Source organism: Convolutriloba macropyga, chromosome 5 (assembly GCF_964194025.1).
Source record: "Convolutriloba macropyga chromosome 5, txConMacr16.3, whole genome shotgun sequence".
Lineage (NCBI taxonomy): Eukaryota > Metazoa > Xenacoelomorpha > Acoela > Convolutidae > Convolutriloba > Convolutriloba macropyga.
Window position 1 is genome coordinate 28,706,264 of NC_134472.1, and position 26,123 is coordinate 28,732,386.

The 26,123-nt window shown below is 33.5% G+C and overlaps 1 protein-coding gene across 1 annotated transcript in view; it reads right to left on the bottom strand.

Moving 5' to 3' along the window:
* LOC142339293 (synaptotagmin-7-like) overlaps positions 1-19,837 on the bottom strand; it is an 81,453-nt gene extending 61,616 nt beyond the window's left edge. The window contains exon 1 of the mRNA XM_075389211.1: positions 19,653-19,837. The gene's annotated coding sequence lies outside the window, so the exon portion shown is untranslated. The remainder of the gene's footprint in view (positions 1-19,652) is intronic.
* Between the last annotated feature and the right edge of the window lie 6,286 nt (positions 19,838-26,123).

Here is a 26,123-nt window from a genome sequence, read left to right on the forward strand (position 1 = left end):
CTGGGCATCATGAAAAATATAATGACAAACTATGTTTCACCATTAAAATTTTTAGAGATTCAGATCTGAGTTCAAAATTTTATGAGAACACTGCAATGATTACGCTAAAACTGTGGAAAAAATACACCAAGTGAGCTGAAGTGAGTTCAAGGACTTTTTAATACAAACTCACTCAGCTCTTGTAGTGTGATTTCAACCGAAATCCTAGAAGTGATTCTCTCCAATTGGAAACAATCCAAATGCATTGAATTTCGAAAACGATCAGGAACCTTTCAGAGGCAATTTTTATAAAATTTTAGTAACCATGGTTGAAGTTGTAGCGCAATTTATAATTTCAATTTAAACAATTAAGATTATTCACTTATTATTTTGCATCTGAAATTGACAATATTATCTGGTTTTTGTAGCAATATTTACACTGCTGTGTTACAAATACCTGACATAACAAAATTGAACAAAAACCAATTGTTCTCAACTATATTCTAAACTAATCCATAAGTTTTATAATGAACAAAAAAACAATTTAAAAAAATCTACATGTTTAGATTTTCAAAAGACTGACTGTGTAGCGCAATATACCTGTAAAAAAGAAATTGAAGGACTATTAAGAACACAAACTAATCATTTTGAAAAGTTAATCCTCCAAACTGAAAGAGAATACTTTTTGTAAAAGTATATATATATATATATATATATATATATATATATATATATATATATAGTATATATATATATATATGTATATATATATATATATGTGTGTATCTATATATACCAGTTATTGCCTAGCATATATATATATATATATATATATATATATATATATATATATAAATATATATATATATATATATATATATATATATAAATTTTGCTGGACTGATGAGTACTTTGAATCAATTTGATCATGATACAAATTTCTTCTGTGACGGAATCAGGGTAATATATATAATTTGACGCAAATTACTCACATTCTCATCAGATAAAAAGTTTGGAACATTTCTTATAGTTTTGTTGGAAAACACAATTTGTCTTTTATATCAATTTTGTTTTCGATAAGATAAGTGACATGATTTTCAGAAGTTTTTGAACTAAACTGATACGTTTTTTTAAGGTGATTCGTTTTTTTAAATTGATTAGTTCAGCTAACATTGTAAAATCTTGGTCCACAGCTGCTTAATATTGTTTTTATCATTTCGGTTTTGATCGTCAAATGAAACTTTTTCGCTATTATCTAGATGATTGAACATAAAATTTTGCGCTCCCATTCATTGGTAGAGACGTCAAAAACCTATCAGTGCTGATTGTCCCCAGTCATTGGAAGACAGAATTTTAAGAGTAGGCTCCCCGTGTAACGTGTAAGCTAACGATACAATAATTTGCTCGCGTTTCGTTTTTGCCCATATTCTAGGGTCAGCTGAAATCAGCATGATTGCTGACCAATGATTAGCTGTAACGGAGACCGATTAAAATATCCTACTGAATGCTAAAGATAACCAAACTGGCTACAAGCCTCTGTTATAATCTAGAGTCGCGATTAGTTAAAGGGCTTCGCAAACTGTCTCTGAAATCCCTCAACTGACTAGAAGGCCAAAGGAGTAATTGAATTTCGACTTTGCTAAATTTTTGGGCGTGCTGTTTGCACTTCCGGTCTTTACCAACTGACAAGACGAAATGACTCTAATCCGCCGCATTTCAACAAGAACTTGATTGCAAGAAAGAAGTGAAGACAAGATTAAAATTTATGTTGCCCGGTCTGGAGCTGTTGTCGGGAAGTAAACTTTTTCTGATCACAATTGGAGACAACTGGGCTGACGAGCAAGCTGATATGCTTGTATTTTGTCTCGTATACGGTTGTGTCGAGCAATCACATCGCCCCGACCGTGGAATGACACCACATGGTCAACCATTTCACTTAGATTCCCAAGTTTACAAAATGGACATTTTCTCTCGTTTTCAACTGAACACTCAGTCGATAACTACGCGCAGCAGGGAACTCATTTGGAGAAAATTGAAGTCCGATCAATAGAATGGGGGCCGCGGTTAACCAGGTACCTCATTGTGGTAGAGAAAGGGATAGCAAGCAAGCATCTTCTCTAGTGGAAATTTATCTTGTCATCAAGTTGTCAAATGTTGAGTTATCAAGTTCCTCTAGGATCTTTCTCTAAGAGGGGTGCGTTGTCGCTATTTCGTCTAATTCTTTAATTGTTCTGATAAATAAAATTCCTTCCGAAGGGTTTCGGCCCGTTAGCTTTTCTACCAGAACAGAACATTTAAAGAGCGAACCAATATATGTGGCCTGAAATTGGTCAGCTGACCTTCTTATTCCAAACACCTGTTTTCTTAATTGGAATGCATGCTTGGTCCCATGAAGTATCTGACAGTAACACTCCCCAGATCTCTTCACAGTTTGAGCCTGAACCTAATCAATGTTTTGCAATATCTTCCTATTGATGAGATTACGATGCTCCAATTGATCAAGCTATCAATTTCGTTCAAATATTTGATTGACCATAACCCACGTGTGTCTTTCCTTCGCTCTAAACTGCATTTTGTTGCTGATACTGATAGAATTTGCAATGCTTCAAAAAATTCTGTTTCGGAATCTATGATGAATCCGTCATCGAGATACCAGCAGTGTTGCGCGAGTTTTGGTATCATGAGTAGAATCATTAGAAAACCTATCCAGCGCAGAATAGATAATTTGAAACATTTTTTGAATTTCGTTTTTTCCAGAGTTATCCAGGCTTAAAGATTGAGAATTGGAGGTTTTTGCCTTATATCAGTTGTCAGATGAAAAGATTCAATCCTTGATCGCTGTGGAAAGCATTTACATCAATTTAGCCAATAACCTATATCGTGAATCCTACTTTCGTTTAAAATTTTTGAAGAAACGTGTAAGCTATAGAAAAATTAGAAGAAAGTTAATCTCTCACCTCACAGTAGCAGGTCTTCCAGTCTGAATAAAAATTCTCAGGATTTCGGTAATTTGCATTTTGTAAACGTTCTGAAATTGCTTTTAACGTTATCGTGGCACTCAAGTGTTTTTTGGAAACGAATTCGACAAAAAGATTTGTTTTTTTTAGAAATCAATGTGTTAAAGTCGTCCTTTATTTTGGATATTTTTAGATATTTTAGAGAAAGTGAAACAGATGGTGAGCATAAGGTACACAAATGGAGAGATAAAGATACTGCAAACAGTCGGAAAGTGCTGAGTTTATGAGGTATATTTAGGTAGAAGTTAAGTCTACCGATTAAATACTCAGGTTAAAAGAGAACAAAACCATAAGACAACGTATAAACGAACAAAGCTGTTGGGTAGGCTAGTGAAAGTGAACTAATATTGAGTTGACACCATCACATGACAACTGCTTTACGGTTTATGAAAGCACCAAAGTACAGAATGATAAAAGAAGGAAAGACATTGGGTGTGGAAAAAATACGAAAATACCATTTGATTGGCATAAACTGTTTTGTTTATGTAGAGTATAACTATAGATTACACTAATAATATGCGACGCATCGAATTACTAATTGATGAAAAAAAGGTCTTTAGCTTGAGGGAAATACAAGTGCCGAAAAGCAGTAGTCTAATGGGATCTATTCTGCCCACCCCCTCCTCCAGGTTCAGTGCGCATCTTCAGACAAACTCCAGTGGTTATCTGGTAAGATCTTGCCATAATAATGTAAATAATATTTATCTTCTAAGATCTTAAAAGATTTTTGCAAATAACGTTTATCTTGTAAGATAACCGTCAGATTGTGACTGCAGGGATATAACTTTTACGCCCAAAACACACATGTTATTTTTCAAATAGCGACGAGCTATAACCACACATAGTTTGCAAAAGGGTGTCAAAATTACATCTCAACAATACTCAGCTTTGAGCATGATTAGGATCGAGAAAAATACCCTCAAAGACATTCAAAATCTATTTTTGTGTTACTTTTGTTTTCTTATACCTTGATGTTCTTTATTCAATTTATTTTGTGGATGAAAGAATTGTTGTTGAAAATTGAATTTACTTTGATTTTTCTTTTACTTCCTGAGTTTCGCTCCTAATGATGCTAAGCTTTATCATTTCATGTACTCAATCATAGAGATGTCCAGTTTGATTTCTCGACAACCGTTTTTCCAAATCAGAAAATATCTAATACCGTAACCACGTTACCGTAAATTGTTTTAATAAGCAGTAAGAGGCATATTGTTTTAAAAGAGGCATATAGTTCATAAGTTCATATTGGATTCTAGCATTGAAAAAGCATTAAGGGACCATGTAGGAACCATACAAGAGCCAGACGAGAACCATGTATCATAAAAGAATCATGAAATAACTATATTGAAGCCATTTAAGAACCATGTAGGCACAATGTATGAACTATATATGAACGGTGCACCAAAGAAAAATCTTTAAACAACTATGTAGGAAGCATATAATAACCACGTCTGGACCAGGTAAGAACCATATATGAAACCATATAAAAACCATGCAAGAACCTTATTAATGTACCAATATGCCATATATAGTGTAAAGCGCTTAAAGCTCAGATTGCTGAATAAAATTTGTATGGGCGTTGAAAGAATGGACAAATGTGGACACCGGATTCTTGGATACCATATAAGGTTCATATATGACAATATTGGCCAACATAGCAAGTTCATTTATGGAAAGTTTGTATGGCCTGCATGGAACTACATATGACTTTTGGAAATGGTTCCCGGTTCATAGAGCTGCTGGGAAGATAAAAACTGGCTACAGCATTTTAAAAATGAGTTAATAAAATGTAGCTGTCAACGAGCACATCTTCTGGAAAACCCAGACAAATGTAAAATTACTACAACCGATAAATTGCAGACTCGACTCGTGGCCGGTTAGGTTTAATTTAATTCGGCCAATATCCACCCTCAGCGCAGAAAAAATTCACTTTCTAGTAGGGCATCTTTTGTTTTTTGCTAATACTACAGTATACATATAATATTTTTAAGGGCAGTCATTTAGGAGAAGAATAATGATCTACTCAGATCTCTTTTTTCCACTTTACTCTTAGCAATCTGATCGCAGACATTGAGATTGAACTGCGAAAATTCAATCAAAAATTACATTGAGACTATCCCAGTACAGAAAACGATCTGAGCAATAATGCTTCTGTAGTAAGCTTTGGCCCGAAGCACAGGAAGACAGGGGTAAGGTATGATCAATTGAAAAAATGGGTTATGAGTTTTTTATCAGAATTAATGTTCATGAAACAACTGAAAAAAAAACTCGCTATTGGAGTCTGTATTACGATTGCTTCCTGTTTCCTATTATGATTGTTGAGTGTGTCAGCAAAAATTTGAAATTGCTGACATTTTAAAGAAATTTTTGTCACCAAAAAAGGGGTTTGTTTTAGTTGTGATATAATTAACCCTATTGTACACTTAACCCTATTGATCCGCATTTTCTGGCGCTAATTACCAAATTCATTTTAGTTTTAATTTAGCTCATTGAGAGTTTGTATTTGATGTTACAAATCTTTCATGATTTTCATATCGTTTTGATCGTTTGTTCAATTCTCATAAATGTTAAATTGATTCACTGTCTGTTCATGCAGTCAATTTCATGATATTTCCTGCAATTTTATTTTTATACACTTCTGTTTATATATTAGTTCATTATTAAATTCCTGACCAAAATCTGCATTTCTTTTAATTTTGTCCTCTTGAATCTCTATTCGTTGTTCAGTTGACTTTTTTAAATTAATCTTTTGTCGATCAAGTCAAATTCAAAATTCAGTTTGCTGTTAAACGAATCACTAGAACTAGACAATCGATTGAATTCGCGGAGTGAATATCAGCCAAATTTGCTTCAAAACTAAACAATTCTATTGGACAGAATAAAGGTAATTTCGCACCCTGAAATCACCCAAATTTAGGCATAAAACAAAGTGTTATTTTCCGAGAAAAAACACAAATCATTAAAGATCGTTAAATTCTAAGACATGGCGCAGCCAGCAGCTCGTGAAACGTGATAAACCCCTTTGTCAATCGAACCACTTTGGGAAGGAGCAACGGCAGAGTCACCCAATCAATGGGAGAAGCGGCTCGTTCCTATAAAACTAGCAATCTTGGCACGAAAAAATATGTCGGAAAAACCAAAGCACCGACATGAAACACCCTAAAATATTATAGTAAATAATGTATCAAATCAAGAAAACATAGGCAATTCAAACATATCTTATGAAAATTTTTAACTACAAGGAACACTACCACTCAAACTATGATTCCTTGGACAAAAACTATAATGCAATGATTGAGAACAATGAAACGAATGAAATTGGACAGCAAAACATCAACAATAAAAGCGGAAAAACAAAATGTAACTTGCTCCTTGATTCCGGCAGCGGATGTACTATAATTAACCTTACACTGGCAGAACATACTATGTATAATTGTGAACACGCTAAAATGTTAAGGAATCATCATTGGAACTAAAATGGTTTTCAAAGGAAACATTGGGAACGTAAAAAACATCAGTTCAATATTAGGATTGGAAAATATACGCGCAAAATTTACTATAGCAGCAGATGGATTTAAACTGATTCTCATGCGAGTTTTGATCGATCAATTATGAGTCAAAATCTTCCAACAACCTTGTGTCAATATTGAAATCAAAGACATCGATTACCAATGCCACATCAAAATGAATAGACCGAAAGAATTTCCGGTATTTTTAAAATCATACAGTGAAATCGAAATTGCAAAGAAATTGTCAAATCGCACGTCAAAAATTATCAAATCATTTTAAACCAGAAGTCAGAACTGAACACGAGAAAATATTAAATGAAGGTCCTTTTGAAGAATTGTCATAATGTCCAGACCAATACTTCTACTCGCTTATCGTTATCACGTTATAAAAAAAATTAATAAATCAGAATAGCCCTAGACTCGAAGACTCTTAATACATTCTTTCACAACAATAAATACCAAATACCTAACACTGATTCACTAATTCAAACAAGTCCGCAAACACATTTAGAGACAGCCTATATTACAACAATTGACTTGCAATACGCTTACAGTCAGCTTAGTTTACACGCTGATATGGCCCACCCTTGTAATTTCAATCTAGTTAGTGGTGATATGACAAGCACAAACCGCTTCAAAATAGAGTTTTTTCGCTTGACAGATATGCCTGCTGAAAAAAAATAGTGACAGCATTTTATGGTCAGCACAGTGAAATTCGAAGATCAGATACAGTTTGTTTAAAACAATCTCATAAAATTAGATGACAAAATTTTACGAATTAGTCTGGCAAAATGCAATTGCGCAAAAACGGAGTTAGAATATCTTGGTCACAAAATGACTCAATCCGCATTAACAAAATTAGCAACTAAAAAAGCTGCAATACAACTCCTTAGTGCACCAACAGATTTAAGAAAAGCTAACATCAACTAAGGGTTCAGTTCGTCACCTCGGAAAATTTATCCCGAATTCATCCCAACTCATTCATCACTTACGACCATTACTAGTGAAAAACACAAAATTCATCTGGACAGTCGAACATGAAAAACATTTCAAACAAATTTTAAAAAAAGTGTTTGAATCCTCTGAAAATAAACGTTTCAAACCAAACTTAGAAGCACTCATAAAATGTGATGCTTCAAGATAAAGTTTCCGAGTTTTTCTTGGACAACATACCCCGGAAAGTTAGCAAACGGTAGCATTCGCCTCGAGCTTTCTTTATTCATTAGAAGAAAGATATGGTGCTAATGAACTAGAACATCTCGACCTATCATTGTGTTTGACCGATCATTTTGAATACTACCAATCAACGCCATTACAAATTATAGAGCTTTACACTCAATTTTGCGTGAGATAAAACTATTAAACCTTATAGAATTTGCCTTACAAGATGGTTTGACTGACCGACTACTTTTATATGATTTCAAGATTGATAAAAAAAATGTGTCTGGTTGATTATATTTTGCCAGAACCGCGAAAAGCAGCCGATAACGTATCTACGTTCGACGAGCAACTCAAAGTTGCAAAATTGGACGCATTCAAAAGCAGCTCAAAAAATTTTTGCAAAAAAACACACAACTATGTGGATATCGCGTAACGGATTGAGGCAAACAAAACAAACGCAAATACTTTAAATGCCAATGACAAATTATTTGATGAATTTGTGGGGCTAAAACTTAAATTTTCTGAAAACTGTAAAAATATCAAAATAATTAGGAATTAAATAACAATCATTCCAAACCAATAACTTTTGCTCACAAAAACAACTAATCAAATTCGTTTTTTGCACCATCTCGCGCTTTAGTTCAGTTGCCTTCTTATCTTTCTAAACCAAAACGAATCGCAAACAAAATCCAATCCGTATTAAAGATGTCCAACTCAGATGTAACTCTATTCAACATCCGCAAAACCACACCTCAAAAGTCAGATTTGCTGACTAAGCTGGACCGTCGAATGCTCCTTCAACAACTGGAATCCCTTCCACACCAGGAAAAGACACGACATCAACCACACATACCCCTAAACAATGGAAGATTTGTACACTGATTCACTCAAGTTTGCCCAATCAACAGTTTTTTTGTAAGCAGAATGTTAGCCTGAACTCGAAGGACGTAAAACTAAAGGAGATACAAGACTGTATACTCGAAGACAATGAAGAAAGATGCAAACAAATTTCACTATACAACAAGAGCCATTGTAAAAGTTTCAACTAAAAAACGGTAGCGTCTGTGTGGACGACCAATTTGCCATCCCTAATTCGATAAAGGTCGCACACATTAGGGTCATCCAGGCAACCCACCCAGGAAGCAGGGGTATTATAGATAAGACGGTACTTGCATGGTCGCCTTATATGCGCCGCGAATTGTGTCAAAAATAAAAAAAAGTATAATCCCTGCGTCAATCTTGGTAAAAATTTAAAATCTATTATTCCTTCTAATAAAGAATCACCATTAAAGTTATCTAAAATTCCAATGAAAAAATTCAGTTCGATTTCGGTTGTCCTATTTACAATGAAAAAGGCCAAGAAGTATACTTTCTTGCATGTACTGATCGTTTTTTATAACACCCAACAGCTGAAGTATTCGATAGAGCAAACGCACAGAAGATTTAAAGTTTTCGTCCAGATTATGTTTTATTGCATGGCATAGCACGCGCAATTGGATTAGACCAAGCCAAAAGTCCAATCTGTCAGCAACTTAAATCATGTTGTAATCAAATCAATATCAAACTCATTGAAGCTCCAATTCAGCATCAGACAGCGAGTAGCTCACTCGAATTCCTAATACATTCAATGAGGAATTGCTTAGCTTTCATTAAAACCGCGGGGCAATTTTAATTTAACTTAATGGCCACAATAAATTCGATAATTCATCATCTAAGAAAAAGCTGTCAAAAACGATCAATCTTTCACCATTGGAGGCCCATTTTGGACGTTAACCAAATACTCCTTTTAGCATAATAGTCACAGAACCAAAATCAAATACTTTACCATATGAACCAAATTTGAATAAAATTTTTGATCTAGCTACCGTCCAGTGGGACGAACTTACACCCAAAAACCGCTGGCAAAATGGATCTAGAAGTGACAGTGAAATTGAGAGAAGATGTCACATCTTAACCAAAGATGCAGTTCAAAGCCAAAACAGCCACACATATCAAGGGTCTAAAGTAGTCCAAAAGGGATTACCCATCACCAGAACAGAGCCATCCTTAAACCAAGAACTAACCAACAGAATTCCTAAATGTAAACGATACAAGAACAGTCCGGATGGTCTATATAAAGTTTTGGCTCCAGGATTTTCAGTAGTTCATGGGGACATCACACCTGTTTTAAAGGAACCCGGGATGAGAGAGGTGTCAATTAGAAACTCGGATTGACCAACTTTGGAACTAAGGCCGAAAACAAACAGACCTTAATGAATAAGCAGAAGGATGACCAAAACCGATTACCGGAAAACAACAGAAGAACTCAACACAAGCATGTTCCCAACTTTTCATTAAAAAGGGCTCCTTTTTGTCAAAATTGACGACAAATGATCAAACAACAAAATGAATTGAATAAAAACATCATCTCCATAATCAAGGAAACGACTCTTCAAAATTCAGACGGTCCCCAAATTAGCATTTAAATTGGAACATGCTCCCCAGAAGCCCCATATGCGACCCAATACTACGTTGCTTTAAACTAATGAAAAAAATTTCCGTGAATCAGATTCTGAATCCGAATAATTTAGTTTGCAAAACAAAAGCTTAAAAAAACAAATATTTCATTATCTATGATAACTAGCACATATATTCCTAATTTTTTGTGGTAAACAAAATGCAAAATTGTCTTTTGTGCCGTGGGGGTAATCTGATATGTAAGTACACTTAATCTTTTTGACCAACATTTTGTGGTGCTAATCACCAAAGTCATTCAAGTTTTAGTTTCGTTTTTTTTTGTCTTTTTATTTGATATTAGTTTTCTTTCAATATTTGGAAATCATTTTATTCATTTGTCCATTCTTCCTAACTTGTTGATAGGATTCACTGTCTGTTCATGTAACCAATTTTCTGATATTTGCCGCAGTTTTATTTGCTTTATTTTCATTTCAAATAATAGTTCATGATCAAATTGCTGACCAATATCTGATTTTCTTTCAATTTCATTCTCTTGAATCCGAATTCATTGTTTAGTTGACTCTCTTTTAAAGTAATCATTTGTCGAGCAAATCAGGACAATCCGAGGCATATTGATAATTTAGTCTTTTGTTAAGTAAATCACTGGAACTAAATAATCGATTGAAATCGCGGAGCGAATACCAAATAAAAAATTGATTCAAAATTAAATTATTCTAGTGAACACAATTTTATGGATTTTGCTTAGTGAAAACACAATTCAGTAGTTAAACTCTGTCGTATAGTTAAACTGTACGACAGTAGTTCTGGGGTTCTTTGGGGAGCCTTATAATGGTTAACTCATTGAGATGCAATTCGACTTCAGACGTGTTTTGCAATTTGTTGCATTTTCTGTATTGACAGATAATTCATGCAATCAGGTACACTTTCTGGTCAGCAAGAATTGATAAAAACGTTTGCGCACTGTCAGCCAATCACATTTTACAGTCATCTTTAACAATTGAAACAAGACGGCTGATGCACGTCTCTGCCTAGCAGAGAATGCTCCAAGTTACATCTCAAGGCTGTAAAAACAACTTTTAATTTCCATCGGAAAAATTTCCGGAAGTATCCGAAGGCAACTTATCTGCATGGAAGAAAATTACTTTTGATGCGCAGTCTTTTTTCGGCAGACACAAAAGAAAACTCTTCTACAGAGGATAAATAATTTACGTTTTAGAAGACACAGACATCGAAGCACCAAACAAGCACAACATCAAATATTACACAAAAGAACAAATCCCAAAACGAAAGGTACTTTTTTGGTAATTGGTCAGTGTTCAAACTTTGAAACGTTACATTTGAAGTTTTTGAAAAAAAATTGTCAAATTTCGAATTCCGTGAGAATAATAGACAATTAATTAATTTAACTTTCTCGCAGATTTGTCAGCGTGATCTGAATATGCAGTTGTGGTTATGAACTTGTAGCAAATTGTAGCCATTATTAGTGGTGTTTCTAATTTTGTCATAATTTCTGACAGTTTTTGAGCTCTTCCTCATTTTGTACCTAACATTTGAAGGAAATAACTCTCTCAGACGAACTCTATCTCTCTCTCTCTCTCTCTCTCTCTCTCTCTCTCTCTCTCTTTCTATCTCTCTCTCTCTCTCTCTCTCTCTCTCTCTTTCTCTTTCTCTTTCTTCTCTCTCTCTCTCTCTCTCTCTCTCTCTCTCTCTCTCTCTCTCTCTCTCTTGCATATACATAACAGAGTCTCCAAGGTATGTTCAAACAACGAACTTGTTTTTTTGAAATTTCAAGTAAAGGAAAAAATCATAGAGTTGACCAAATATTGGAAGATTAAAACCAGAACAGTGGAAATTCTTAGATTTTTGGGGAAAACAAGAGACGCCCGTTTTTAAGGAATTTTCTGTCGATTGTTAATGATGCTCCAAATGACGATGCTTCTTGAGCTCCAAAGTGGGCGGACAGACTGTTTGTTGAAACAAACTGAAATGGTGATGATATTACAGGCATCTAGTACTTTTTGGTTTCAGTAAAAAAAAATTAACTCAAATCAGAATAATCTCCATAATGAAGAAAAATATTTTTCCCTGTAAGTTTATTCACAAATATACGCCATACACTTTAACCCGGCGTTCCAGTTTTAGAGAATCTCAATCGATTTTAGGTTTTGTAAATTGGATTCATAAGGGTCATCCAATAAATAACAAGAAAAACACAGTAGCTTAAATTAATTGACATACGAAAATTACATCTTTTTAGTTAGAAAAGTTTTAAAAAATTTTTATACTTTTACTCCGATATTTAGCGTGATTCATGAAAATATGAAAAAAAAGTTACTTCGTTTGATTTGCTTAAATTTGTACAATTTTCATAATCATGCAAACATGCAAATGTAGGATATGTGAATATAAATAACATGATTTTAACTTGTTGCCAAAATGACAAAGCTTCACATATTATTTCACTCTATTTTTTGCATTTTATTCAGCGTATACTAAAATTTATCAACCGGTGCTCTTTTTCAACTTAAGTTTCTGTGAAAACTTGATTTGTATATTGCAAAAGGATTGACAGCGCAATTCGTTTTCCATCGGATAAAACTATATCCAAATGAGGGGGTTCTGATTTAATCTTTTTTTTTCAATATAAAAGGTCATCTCGAGGTTGCTACGGACAAAATGCTTGAATTGGAGCTTAAAACAGCTTTAAATTAGTCAGAAGACCATTTCTTCTCAGAACAAAAAGAAGTTCATGACAAATTTGAGACGTGTAATTGAACATTCTGTGCTATGCACAGTCATTCGCGAGCGGCCTTTTCAATACGGAAGAAGTTTTTAATTCTGTTTATTCCTCGAACCACAACAACTGATTGTTTTCAGCACGCATTGCGACATGGATTTTTTTCTGGATAATGATCAGTTTAAAATTGATAGTTAACAATTAATATATTTGTGGGTTCATTTTGTTACCAAATTTTATTGAAAACTTTAACATTTAAAATATAGTGAAATTCAAGTTTTTAACGGGACTCGTCGAGGGGAAAATAAGAGTTCGATAAACATGATGCTTTGTAGGATGACCAGTGCTCTGTTGATCACACATCCTAAACTGACTTTTCATTTTTTTTACAAAAGAAGAAATCAGGTGTGAATTATACGCAAAATTAATGCTGATTACCGAAAAGTATCAATATCTTATTTGATCTCTAAGGTTTTAAAGTACACTGCACCATATTGTGGAGCACTTCAAACCACCTGTGTTTATCTTACAACTAGCTCATTTCCCTCATGGCCCTCATAATTCGAAAAATAGTAAAGTTATTTACAGCTTATTAAATTGTCTATGAGCTTTGAACAAAAAGATATTGATTGTTAGTTGTAGACATTTCAAAGAAAGAAGTTTCAGAAAAGTGAGGAATTTGTCATCCGACGGAGTGAGCATAGTTTATATGGAAAAAAATTCCATCTTGAACCCCTGATTTTCAAAAAAAATGTTCCTTCTTTATAAATAAAATTGTTTTTCGGTGAACGTCTAAAGGTTGCCTTTTGAAGCAACGGAAGTTGAACTTCAACGTTTTTCGAAAAAGATAAAAATTAAATTTAACCTTGAATTATTCCCTACAGAAAAACAAATTCCATATTTGAACATGTATAAAGATAAAAATGGCGAAGTAATTTAAACTGATGAGAACGGTTTAATAAGTAAATTCTGATTCTAATAAAGATTCCGATCTACCATCAAATTCGCACATCTTAATAAAAGATTAGAAACCCCAAATAAGTGACTAATGGTATCAAATTTATTGACGACTTTCCAAACGCGTTTGCCGAAAAGGCACGTTTCACAGAAAAAATAGTATTTTTTGGTTTTAAAAAATCAAATTAAACTATCGTAACCAAACACCGATAAGCAAGGCGTATACGGCTCGTTTTTAGCCGATAAGAGGACAAACATTTGATAAAAGAATTGTTGTGTTTAGTTTTGTGTAACAAAACCAGTCTGCAAATAGCTTAGTTAGTGTAAGAGTCATATTCACGGCGTACATTTGAGTCGACGAGTGAGTCACTAAAATAAAAATAGTAATACTTGTTGAAATTAGCGTTTTCGGATAAAAATACTTTTTTTAAATTATATTAGCAAAATCTCAACTATTTTTTCTTTCCATATTTGTTAGCAACCACCTAGAAAATTAAATCTGTACTTTGTAATTAAAGACTATAGGTTTTGTAGCTTGGAACCCATAGAAAACCTTAATAAGTTGTAAAAAAGGAACCTCAATTTAGTATTCAGTTATGCCAGGTAATTGTCAATTTTTTGGTACCTCAAGAGCGGAACAGTATACAATTGTTGATATTACGTAACTTCACGTTATATCGTTCAAGATCTAAAACAGTAGTTGGCTCTAGCTTCAACTAATTCGATATAAATAACTCGTAGAAGACTGGCTAGTTGAGATAACCAATGTAGTATGGAATGTTGAACTAAGCAGACAAATAAAACGGTTTTTCAGTAAATTGAATTACGTGAAGGGCAATGCCTTAACGTTCTAACCTAGTTGATTAAAACTTTTTGTTGGGTTATGGAGTGACCATTGACGAGCTCTTCACGCCATCTAGTATCTCTTAATAATACTAGTTGATCAATTAATAAGTTAGATGTATTGAGAACCTGTCATAATTCTCAATCTTAGAGTCACTGACATTACTTCAATACTAATAAATTCCTCTTTGACTACAAGAAACCACCTAAAACAGAAAGGCATTGAAATAAATTTTACGCTACCAATTGGCACCTATTAACGTTGTAGAAACCACAGCAAACTTTTATTATGGATTGAACGAAGGGTTTACTATAACCCTTTTGTTTGTCTAAGAGCAGTTAATTTGTGAAGTTACTACCCTTCCCATTAGAACCTCTCTCTGAGGAATTGGTCTAGGCTCACCCGCGAAAATTGTGAATAGGGGATCTTTTGATTAAAAGACAGTTTTAAAAGAAATAATTTTACCAAAAAAGAGTACGTTTTCTATCAACATCTTTTTAATTGATTCTTCACCATTGGAATCTGCAAGGTTTTTGAGGGCGTAAAATATAATTTTTTCAAAACAAGATCATCAAGAACACTAAACAAATGTGAATGCCAATGGCCACATCAAAAATCCCTTTAGCCTCAAGGAAGAACAACTCAGGCACCAACCGAGGGCACCATCCCAGAACAAAGCTATCAATTTGACTATGGAGGAGGCCCAAACTGAATCGGAAAGGTGGAGTACTAGGGCCGGCATCCATCCGACGCCAAGCATCCCCCAAGATTTTGGTAGTAGTGACGACTAAGGCTTGGTCCACGACAGAGATGAGGGCGTCAGCAATGTGAATCCTTTTTGCATGTTAGAGATACTCCTTAAGGAATGGCAGCAGGTACGAGGAGACGTTTAAGAGCAGCAACCAATAGCAAAAAACTCAGAGCGTTGCCATAGATGCTGGCATATTGGCCACTACAACTGAGGTAACGCGCAAGCTGTGGAGCTGTTAAGACCAGAGCTGAAGAAAAAGAATCAGACATTTCATTCTTTACTTAGAAATTTTCCGTAATTCAACGTAAAATAGCCTGCCTAAAATCTATTTTTCGGTGCTGATTGAACATTAATTCACTGAATCGTTTTTTTTTTGTTTTAACCATATTAAATACGCCTACACACCTGACTTCAAATAAAAATTACTCTAAAAATTATCTGGAAGAAACTTTGAAAAAGAAACAGAATGAACAAGAGAATAAAGAGCAAATAATAACATCCTCTCACTTTTATGTCATTCCGATTTATAAAGATATTTCATCGAGTAAAAAACCAGATAAAAAATCACAAAAAGTACTTTTAAGTTTTTTTAGATCAACTTTTTGTGTCGTTTGGTAAAAAAAAACAAATTTTTTGTTTTTTTGAAAAATTATTTAAAACTAGCTTCTACCCAAACCTCATAAAGCAAAAAAATTTTTTCTATGTTCCATGCTCTAGTGACGTTTGCAGAGTCAGTGAAATTCAATAGGCGCATCAAATGAACTCGTTGGCTTAGTAACTTTTCATTACTCCATCAGACTCAACAACTTCAACCCATGAGAAAATAATCTTTTGGACAAAAAACAAAATTCAAAAGTTTAGGAAATGGTTCCTTTAACTTTAAATATTGTTCACACTGAGTGTCGTACTTTTTTTCCCAGAATTGAAACCATTATGTGAATCTGCTGAAGTGTAAAATTTAAAAATTCAAAGTTTTTCATTATGACGAGTGGGAACAAAACAATAGAATGAATCAAGCTAAAAAAGAACTCTTAATGTACAAGATTGCTACGCAAACGCAAGCAAGTGTTTATGAAAAACCTGCAAAACTCTGGATTATTCTTTTTAATTATATAAAATGAATGTTCCTCAGCCAAATGATGCACTAGATAATCTTGAATAATTAGATGCATAGGTATTCACTTGGTTGAATTTGAATTTACGTTACTTCCGTGGAAGAAAGTGCAATCTCTAATGAATATTTTTCATCATTTCTTCATCTACAACCATGGCCACTAAACTTTGTAGTTGACTAATGAGTTGAATGAGTTAAGAAGCAGAAAAAACAGACAACAGATCAGGGGACCAACTTTATTTCTACTCATAATAAGATCACCTTCGTATTGGTCCCATTCTTGAGTGAGGTTGTGGCGAATGAAACATTCGTTAGAACAACTACCGTGCAACAATCCCAAATGTACTACTCTGCTTCTATATTGGATACACAGAGAAAACTGACCAGTGCGCTTGTATTGTTTTCTGAAAACTGGAGTCTACTCTTCGTGACGAGAGGAGGTTTCTATACAAAAAAAAGAAAAACGGGGTACAAAAAAATGCCAATTAATCACAGGGCAGACGTGGACGTTTTAGAGGCTTAGATCAGAACTCCAATATGCTCCAACCCTGGAGGTGACAATCCAGCTGATTACAGAAATGGCTGGTAAAATACATTACAAATTATAAAATAGATATTACAAAATTGACAGCAGCAAACACATTTTCCAGCACTCCTGGTGGAACCAACTAACAGAAATAGCTGGCCTTTTTGTGTCCACTTTCTGGATGATGGGACTCAAACTTTCAGCTACTTGGCTAGCAAGGAAACTTTACTTGGATAACAAAAAAGAAGATCCGTGAACAATCCGACAACTGAAAAATACACAGATGCTGGAAATGAACTCCAGAGACTTAACTCAGCAGAACGGATGGGAAATGAAGAAACTCTTGTTGAAAATAATTGTTGCAAAGCTGGTAATGGACCCCTTTCTATAATTTTACTTTAATTCTTAGCAGTGAACTGTACTACACAGAAGAATAGTTACGTCCAATGGAAGGATTTAAAGATCAAAAAGTTGAAATTAAGCACTTTTCAAAACCACAAAAAATTAAAACTGAGCTTTAAATATTCCCAGCACAAAACCAAATTCTAAATTTGCAACTGTACAAAAAAATAATGAAAAATAATTTAAACAGATCAGAACGATTGAATAAGTAAATGTTGATTCTGATGAAGATTCAAACCTAACATTCAATTCTCACACACGAAATAAAGGATTAGAAACCCCACGTTTTTTTACTGGTGCTATCAAATTTTTAGTAACCTTCCTAAAACATTTTCCAAAAAGGCACTTTTCACACAAAGAATAGTTGTTCTTGCTATTAAAAGAGTCTTACAAAACTATCATAAGCAAGCAGTATATATACGTGGAGAACAATTTGCACAATTAATTTTTGTGCTGCTTTTTTGTAACAACACCAGTCTGAATACAGCTATATTACTGTTATAATTAGTTATATTTGTTAGGTAACGAATCTGGAGGACACCACTGAGGCCATTTACAACATTAAAACGATTGAGTTCTGAGACTTCTAATCAGCACGCTCCATCCACGAGACAAATAATACGGTCTTCAGTAACTTGAAGCACCTGATGGGCATTGCCTTAGCATTCCATTCAATTTGGTTAAAACTTCTGATTGGGTTGTGGAGTGGACATCAACGAGCTCTTCACACCATCTACTATCTTGTTTTATTAATATTGGTTGATCGATTGATAAGTTAGTTGAATTGAGAACCTGGTATAGTTCTCAATCCTAGAGTTACCGACTTTACTTCAATACTAATATCTTCCTTTTAGACTATAAGATTTCACTTAACACAGAAAAGAAATGAATTATATTTGACGTTAGTAGCAATTGGCACTTGCGTAACGTTCTATAAACTGCAGCAAATTTTTGTTATGGATTAAACGAAGGGCTTATCATAACTCTTTAGTCCTTTTAAGAGCAGTAGCTTTGTGGAGGTACTACCACTCCCATTCGTACCTCTCTTAACGAAATTGTTCTGGGAACACTTGTGGAATTGTGATTATCGTAAACCTCCATTCTTATGAATAAAATTGTTTTTAGGTGATTGCCGAAAGCTTGCCCTTCAGTCTATGTATAGTCTTCCGATTTTTGGCAAAATGTGACTACATAGTAAAACCATCCTTTAAACTGATAAATTTTAGGCGAAGAACAAATTCAGAAATTAAACCACTTCACATGTTCGAATTTAAAAAGAGTGCGCTGTCGGTTACGTTGCAGAGAAATTGCCTGGTGTTATGTTAGAATACGGCCATTTTGAAAGTATTTCCAAAAATATGAGAGAAAGGGAGACAGTAGAACTAACATTAGTTATATGAATGCAAAATCTATCAGAAACATTTCTGATAGATTTTGCATTCATATAACTACTGTTAGTTCTACTGTCTCCCTTTCTCTCATATTTTTGGAGTTACTTTCAAAATGGCCGTATTCTAACATAACAATCAATTGTTCGTCATTATATAATAAACTAAAGTTTATTAGATAGTTTTTCAACCATTTCTTCGTTATTACCAACCCAGGTCGACATTTCTTAGTATTATAATAAGGTGCCGAACAAATCTTATTACATTTCGTAGCACCATTCTTATATGACATCAGAGAAATCATCAATTTAGAAACATCTGCTACCTAGTATAACTACTAAGAATATTATATGGCAAACAACACGGGAATTCCATGGCCATGTTTTGAAGTTTCGCCCTTGAAATAATTATCTCTTACCACACTTATAGGTCTCTAACAGAAAAACCACTTTCATTCGACGTGTTTTACTATCCTCATTATATGATGTACAAATATCCAATGAAAGATTAAGCTCACTAAACAATCAGATTAAAATTTAACTCAGATTAAAAATCATCTTCAAATTATTATCCGCCCCTATCAATGTTAACTCAGCTGTGTAGTTCACGCCCACCTCCGCCTACCGCAACCAGATTTCCAATTTCTTTTTGAAAACATGGGCGCTGACGAACGGAATTAAATAATTTATCCCAAAATTCTCGGATTTGACTCGATTTGCGCCTCTTATCCCGCTTTTCCCCTTAAACAATTCAATTTATAAACAATGTAAAAGAACAAGCGGGCTGTTTACATGTAGTATATTAACTTACCTTGACAATTAGGCGTGAAAAGGTCTCTTAATGAGTTTAATATTGGTTAGTTTAAGATCAATCACGGAGAGGCAAATATAAATTCACAGCGGAGAAAGAGTGTAAGATAAAAGTGCCGAGAGGGGCTAATCAAAAAAGCCTTTTATTACCGTTACAAATATTTGCCATCACTTGAAACGATTGCGTGTGAAATAAAAAATCATTCGCTATTCCGTTTTCTTTCTTTTTGACGATATTGTTTTTATTTCTACCACCACTAGTACCACTGCTATTCCATACTATATCTCGTTGCTTATGGTGTCGTGGTCTTATTTACGCATTAAAAAAAGCACTATAAAATTCAAAGCAGTCATTTTTGCTACCTGAACAGAACCTCGAAGCCTTCCAGCACTTGTGTTGCACTTCACGGCACGAATTTAGGGAATAAATTATGCGTAAATATGCCCGAAGAGATGAAAAAATGACGTGTATAATTTACTTTGATCTAAATTATTAATTCTAGTTTCAGAAATGTCGAATACAAATTATTGATCCGCTCTCTTCGTATGACTTCAAGCAGGCGTCTTTGCACCGAGCTATGACGTATTTTCATAATTTTGCTGAATTTTAAATGTTTAAGCGGCGCTGATTGAATCAAAGCTTCCCGTGCAGAAGTAGGCCGAACAAGTTCAAACAACTGATATAAAGTGATTATCTAATCCTCAAAAAAACAAACATTGAAAAACCAGTGAGAACGATGACCTAAATGTCAGGGAAAGCGAAATTAAAGAATTCATAAGTGAACTAGATGGAGTTTCCTCATGTAAGTATCAAAAGATCAATCCTTCTGAGAACAAAATTTTATCAATTTGTTTTTTTAGCTATTCTACCCTAACATTTTTGAACCTAACATTTATGAAATATATGTTAGGTTCAAAAAGAAATGAACAAAACATTGATGGAAAAAGACGATACAATACTATTGAACAAAATAGTTAGCTTTTTGTTGTGAAATAAAATTTTTTAAAACTCGAAGTCAGTAGCATTATTTTTGGTTGATAGATGGATGGACGGTCACAATTACGATTAAATGATTATTACTAAGCGTAAACTGTTTTTAGTAATATGGCAGCTGGTTGTTCCCAGCCACATAAAGATGGGGTGGGAACAATGTGCTTAACTGGTTTTTTGTCCAGATATTAACGGGTGATCTTCTTATTTGACGAAGAACAACATGAGTGATATCATCAGACTGCCCATCAAGCAGAGGATAATATGATTGCAGGATATTTTGATTTCTGCCTATTTCAAGTAGTTATCGAGCTTTTAAATTTAAAGAACATTCTGCTATAGAATTTCACAACTAATTTTTTTACTCTTGAATTTTGCCAGTATTTTGAGCTATAGCATATTACATCTAAATCGTCTCAAACATTGCCATTCTTTCCCTCAGTTTTATGTATGAACAAGGCAGTTCAATTTTGGGTTAATTTGATTTAAAATTTTCACATTTTTTTCATTTCAAATTGAGGTATATTAGGTAAAATTAACTGAAACCTTTTAGCTGGTTCGGAATTTTTTCATTCCCTCTAGTACACTTGGAATTCAGTGAAAGAAACGATAGGATAGTTTTCTACAGAAACATTATGTTTCCAATTATTTGAATAATCTGCTTCCTTAACACCAAAATAGATTATTTTTAGTCTGTTTTTGAATGTTTTTTACTGCAATTTCCTTTCACTCGAAGCTGAAAATTATTTTCGGATGCATGAGAAAACCTGATGTCAGCTAATTATGTTTGGAGATTTTTCTACTTCAGTGCATTTCAATAATTGCGTTTTACATCTATTTTGTGTTATCTTTTTTTCTTGGTTAAAATTTGATTTATTGCTATTGAGTAAGTAAAAGCAATTTTATTTTTAAAAAGCGGACTCTAAGATTTTAAAACAGTAGCTATGTGTCAATTGCTCCGAAGTGTTTTTATCGAGAATTTATTCACATTCAATTAACTAAAATCTGTTAGAGGTGTTGAAATGTTTTAACAGTATAATTGTTTTTCCGTGTTTTAAGTGATTAATAAATTTAGTTTTTGTTCACTTTCAAAAAAGTCAAATTGGTGCAAAAGTTTACAACAATTTCTTTTTCTTCTTAGTTCTGAAAAATTTGGTTCGAAGAAACTACCTTTTTCTTATATTTCCTACTTAGTTATTTAAAGCCTAAGATCTTAAAAACTAAGTTATCATTTTGATATGTTTCAAATTAGTACAAGTCAGATTTAAAATTTCAGAACAATTTGTTCGTAGTTTTGCTTATTTACAGATCTGCTGAATTATTTTCTGTTAATTAGTTAATTTGTTTTTTTTAGTTTTTCTGTCTGCTTAAAAAATAGATGTTTTAATGTTCTTTTAATTCCAAGTTTTTGAGAATTTTATAGCTGAAGAAACAAAAAAAATGCCGACCAAATTGATTTGGTAATTTCTTTTTTTTTCATCTAGAATATTATATTTGATTTGTCGAACTAACAACAGAAGTTAGATCAAATTAGTTTTAAAAAAGTCCCACCGCTCCATACCTTTATACCCAATATCGACAAACAAAATTTGAAAGTTCAAATAACCCAATTGTACCTTTAGAAATGTGTTTTCCAAGCAAAATAATTAAATTGGCTGTTTTTTTCTAAATATAGATATTGTTTTTACTGGCTTTTTTTAACTGAACAGAAGAAGGTTTGAAAAATAAATTGGGAAATTTTTGGGTCTTTTTTCTGGCATGTCAATGATTTGGCAGGCCATATGCGTAATTTTTATCATTATTTTTCCTTTTTTAAAAATCTGAGGATAATGTAAATTGATTTCTGCATTTTCAACAAACATTTTAGTTTTTTCCATGTGCCTCACCTTCTGAATTTTCACTCTTTGTACAATTGTTGGCTAAAAACGGAGCAAAGAATTTCAAAAATGATAATGAATGGTCTGAATTTTATGTGCGAGCAGACATAACTCACCTGCTTGATATACTGTTTTACCATATTTAGAATTCTAAACACCGGTTTTACATCTGCAAAAGAAAAAAGTATTCTACAGTTTTCTCAGATAAACAAATTTCTTATATTAAGATTCTATGCATATGTTTGTCGGGGAATGAAAATGCAAACCTCGATTTAGTTAAATTTCAGGCAAAATATCTAACACATAAAAAGAGAAACAAGCTGAGAAACACTCAGTCGGTTATTCAGTTTTTATGAGCTTTTTTGAGTCTAAATGAAGGAATGAACTTAAAGAAACAGCCAGAAGTCTCAGGAGTTGATTCAAAGTAAAACTGCATTTGAGCAACTGGAGAGCAATTTCTCTCGAGTTCAATTTAGAGGAATTGCTCTTCAGAAGCATTTTATCAATTTTTCTGCTCAGTTAGTGACTACACATTCCAAAAATGACAGAACACGATTATAGAGAGACGATAAAGTCAGGAAAAGCATGAAAGGTAAAATGACCGAGCATGAAATAAGTTAAACATTTTAGCAACAACTGGTCCGAAGACTCTTTAACAGTCTCTCCCCAGTTAAGAACCATCAATCAATATCAAGAATAATCATGGGGGACCAAGGATCTCATTTTGCAAATCTCAATAGCCAGCATGAAAAAAGTAACTACTTCCTATCCATTCTTGGTATGATACGAAAACAGAAAAAGAAAACGTTCGCATGCAGTTTCGTCTTTTACTTCATGTTCTGACAGACTTTTATTGAATATTGAATTAAGATATATATCAACACAAACGCTCGTTGAGTCATAAAAACAGAAGACAATCATAATCCGGTTCTTGCAAACGATAGAAAACCTCTAATTGTATTTGTTTTGTTAAAAAACCAAAATCCTCTGTTTCAAATAAAACCCTCTATGATCGTTATCTAATAACAGGCCAACCACCTCCTCTGGATTCAACTGAACTGAATATGTTTTTTTCACAATTCTCTAATCCGAAAGAATGATTTCCAAAACATTAGAAACCTAACACTCAAACACTGGCTCCTCAAAAGATCCAGCCGACTTAAAACGCCACAAAGGCAACGTTTCAACTAAAATTAAAAGTAAAACTTTATAACGAGAAAAAGTATTACTGAAAAAAATCAAGACATTCAATTAAAAAACTAGATAAAAACCAAGACAGTGTAAAAAATAAGAAAAAAAAATATTCAGGAGATAGACTCATTGCAACCAAAACATTTCTATTAGAGGTAAAAACTTGAAAAATTGTGCAAAAAGCACTAAAATGAGTCCGTCTGATCCGATAAAAGCCAGAAAAAAACTTCATTCTACACTCTGTTATCTCCATTCTTCAATTTCATTCAAATAAAAATTTAGTGCGGTAGTTTTTTTATCACGTGCGTGCGACGGATTGAAATTTACCAGCCTTGTCAAAAACACGCGAAAAATCAAAAATAATCCGATCATAACTTCTCTTGGAGACCTACATATCGAGGTGATCAATGAAGTAAATGAAATCGCTAAAAGTTGCTTAAACGTACTGAAAAAGCAATTATAATATAAAAAGCAATTCCCTCAAAAAAGCAAATCCCTCGTATTAAAAAAAAATGGGCTAAAATGGGCATATCAATTGATCAAAGTGAATTTTCAAATATGAAGATTGGTTGTTAAGATTAATTCGACAGCTTGGGCTATATTTCGATAACTTGTTCAGTTTCGCTTTGATGTTCTATCTTTTAAAAGCAAGTGAGCTGACTAAGCCTAAAAGCTGCTCAGAAGAATCTAGCTGATTGATTTAATGAAATTTCAGAAAGGTGTCGATGAGTTCAAAGACTCAACAAATGAGCAAAGCAAGAAAGTTCAGTTTTTTTAAGAAAAAGAGTCCAAATTGCATGTGGGGGAAAACAGTTGAAAGATCTTCAATAAAAATCCAGAGCAAGTGAATCTCAAATAGAACCCCATGAAATTATAAAAATGTAGGAGCGCTAATTTCTTTAAAAAATGAAAAACTACCACCGAGAATTAATGGGAAAAGGGATCAAAGTGGAAAAAAACTCAGGGGAATATTTCAACATAACGCAAAAATATACCAATTCTGAAAATAAGCTATTGGTATCTGAAAATGGTTCAATGAAAAATTGCGACTGGGACTAAAAGTACGAAGAAGTTTTGGTACTCTGAATCGTCGTCCTCGCTATACCCTAGTGGAGAATGGATGCTTACCTTGTAGGAACCTGACAGATTCTGGCAAATTCTTAAAAGACGATGCATCTTCTGCCAGAAATTTCTGGCAGAATCCTAGAAGATCACCATTTTTCTGTCAGATTCCTACAAGATAACACTTTTTCTTCCAGATTACTGAAATACAATCAATTTTGTGTCTGAGTCTTACAAAATAACTAATTTCTGTCATATTATCAAAAGATAACACCTTTTTGTAAGATTCCTGTACTCCGAAAAAATTTTCTGGTATTACCTTCGAAATTGATTTTCATCTGGGAATTTTTTAATGTAAGTTTACTGTGCAACAACATAACGCTAATTGAGCTTTTATTGTATTCCCGCAGCAATTAAATAAAATATTTGAAAAACTGATGAAATAAGAAATGCGTTTGTTGAATTTATTTGTAATTCAATTGGGCACACTAAGTATATCATGTGCTCGTAATATGTAAACAAATAAAATTTTTGAAAAAGCAAAAATTTCGTGCTTATTTTTGAGATCGATAGTACAACTGTACTTCAAACAATTATCTGAAAAAAATTGAGCAGATTGGTCATTAATAACCAATTGAAATGCAGCTAAACTGGAACGAACTGTTTCCTTTTTGTAGGAACCTTGCAATATAATCATTGTTCTGCTCGAATCTTACAAGATAGCCATTCTTCTGGCAGACTCTGCCAGATGATCATTTTTACTTCCAGATAAAATCTTTTCCGGCAGAACCTTGCAAAGTTATCATTTTTCAGCACAATTGTGGAAGATTATCATCCTTCTGTCAGAATATGACTATTTCCTGCAAGATAATTATCCGGTTTTGACTAGAGTAAGCACCAGGTGCTGTTGTTTTGTTATAATAAACACAATAAAATGAACGCATATCAAAATTCCACAGAAGTTTAGATCAATCATAATACGAAATGAACTTTGTGAGCAAATATTAACAAGGAGGTTCGGTAATGTGCGTTGGCGCATATTGTTCCGACCCCGTAATCCACGTTTTGATTTAAGAAATTGAACACTTTCAAAAAAATCACATATCGTTCAACAAACAACTAAGTGAAAAAAATGATGCTCAGTTAGTCTGCCGATGAGACCATTAATGGGAGAACTGGACAAGGCAATTAAAAAAACCAAATAATTGCAATTATTAGTTACAATCGAAAGTCGAGGTCCGTTTTTGAAATAACCACTCAATAACAAAAAATGAATCAGATAAAACCTTAACTAAACAAAATAACAGGTACTTCATTAAAAAAGTTATGAGACACGGTAACGGGTCGACAA